Below are 2,500 nucleotides of genomic sequence, written 5' to 3' on the forward strand. Positions count from 1 at the left end.
TTTAGCATGTCATAATTATGATTTAGCATGCCATAATTATGATTTAGTATCTTATAATTGTGATTTAGCATGTCAATTATGATTTAGCATATCATAATGACTTTGCATCTCATAATTATGCTTTAGCATCTTATAATTATGACTTAGCATGACATAATTTTGATTAGGCATGCCATAATTATGATTTAGTATCGTATAAATATGATTTAGCATATCATAATTATGATTTAGCATGCCATAATTATAATTGAGCATCTTGTAATTATGATTTAGCATGTCAATCATGATTTTGCATGCTATAATTGTGATTTAGCATGTCATAACAACTTCATGTCTCATAATTATGATTTAGCATTTCATGATTATGATAAAGCACCTCATGATTAATATCTAGCATATCATGGTTATGATTTAGCATGTCATAATTATGATTTTTTTAAATCTTATAATTATGATTTAGCATGCCATAATTGTGATTTAGCATTCATAATAATGACTTTGCATCTCATAATTATGATTTGGCATCTCATGATTATGACTTAGCATGCCATACTTATGATTTACCATCTTATAATTATGATTTAGCAAGCCATAATTGTGTTTTAGCATTTCATAATTATGATTTAGCATCTTATATTATTATTTTGCATATAATTATATTTTTTATGCCATAATTATGATTTATCATCTTAAAATTACGATTTAGCATGCCATAATTGTAATTTAGCATGCCATAATTGTAATTTAGCATGCCATAATTGTGATTTAGCATGCCATAATTGTAATTTAGCATGCCATAATTGTGATTTAGCATGCCATAATTGTAATTTAGCATGCCATAATTGTAATTTAGTATGCCATAATTGTGATTTAGCATGTCATAAAAAAGACTTTGCATCTCATAATTATGATTTAGCATCTTATAATTATGGATTAGCACGTCAATTATGATTTAGCATCTTATAAATATGATTTAGCATCTCATAATTATGAGTGTTATTTGATCAAAACATATACATTTTTTATTCTTTACATGAATCTGGTATTTTCTTTTGCCCCAAAACAGTAAAAAAATTTGATAAATTTGTGTATTTTAGCATCTCATAATTATGATTTTTCATCTCATAATTATGATTTAGCATCTGATAGTTATGATTTAGCATGTCATTTATGATTTAGCATGTCATAATTGTGATAGCATATCATACTAATGACTTAGCATTTCATAATTATGATTTAGCGTCTTATAATTATGATTTAGTACCTTATAATTATGATTTAGCATGTCATAATTATGATTTAGCATGCCATAATTATAATTTAACATCTTATAATTATGATTTAGCATGCCATAATTATAATTTAACATCTTATCATTATGATTTAGCATGCCATAATTTTGATTTAGCATGTCATAATAACGACTTTGCGTCTCATAATTATGATTTAGCATTTCATGATTATGATTTAGCACCTCATGATGATAATCTAGCATCTCATGGTTATGATTTAGCATGTCATAATTATGATTTAGCATGCCATAATTATGACTTAGCATGTCATAATTATGATTTAGCATGCCATAAATATGACTTAGCATCTTATAATTATGGATTAGCATCTCATAATTATGATTTTGCATCTTATAATTATGATTTAGCATGTCATAATTATGAGATAATCTCCAAGTTAAACAGCATCTCATTCATAGGACAGTATCTTATAATATTGACCCAACATATTAATGATTAGGTATCTCACATTAACTTAGCAACTCATAATTAAGATTTAGCATCACATAATTATGACTTAGCATCCCATGTTTATTAATAAGCACCTCACAGTTAAGACTTAGCATTATTATGGCATCTCATATTCACCACAAACGTGTGTACTGTTAAAATATTTACAAACAGCTGCAGGACTCATTAGACAAAGCACGTCCATCCACATTACATCTGCACTGTGATTATTGTAGGTAACAGACATTTACTCTGAAAACGTTATAGTTGACTTTACACTTTTATAGAGCTCAGAATGTGAATTTCTGTTCATTTCTGTGGTCTTCACCAGATAAAGCTGGTAAAATAAAGGTTTAAAGAAAAAGCTGGTGTGGCCTACTGTAGCAGCAGAGAACAGTGTCTCTTTAAAGCTTTCTGTTACAAATTACAGCTGTCGAGACATTTTCACTCCGTATTTTCTCTCGTTTCGACAGAAACGCCGACGAGCCGCTCAGCTTTACGAACCACACGGAGAGAAACAAAGCGACGTCCGGGCGTCCATGAAGCCTGAAGCCGCGTCTCGCTCGGCGGTACAATGGACACCATCTTCCGCCTCTTGTCCTCGCGGACAGACCGTCCGCGCAGCTGCCTGCTCGAAATGTTTTGGTTTTTTAACAAACAGCCGCGCGTTCCGGAAGTAAAGCAGCGAGCCTGAGAGCACTACAAACATTAGCACGCACACGGTTACCTTTGAGTCACGCCGAACTTTCCGGGACAGT

At 31.2% G+C, this 2,500-nt stretch overlaps 1 protein-coding gene across 1 annotated transcript in view; it reads right to left on the reverse strand.

Moving 5' to 3' along the window:
* Positions 1 to 2,500, reverse strand: part of LOC119414588 — a 21,191-nt gene that overhangs the window by 18,651 nt on the left and 40 nt on the right. The window contains exon 1 of the mRNA XM_037681691.1: positions 2,470 to 2,500. This exon is cut by the window's right edge and continues 40 nt beyond it. The gene's annotated coding sequence lies outside the window, so the exon portion shown is untranslated. The remainder of the gene's footprint in view (positions 1 to 2,469) is intronic.

This window comes from Nematolebias whitei, chromosome 1 (assembly GCF_014905685.2).
Source record: "Nematolebias whitei isolate Nwh7 chromosome 1, NemWhi1, whole genome shotgun sequence".
Taxonomy (NCBI): Eukaryota; Metazoa; Chordata; class Actinopteri; order Cyprinodontiformes; family Rivulidae; genus Nematolebias; species Nematolebias whitei.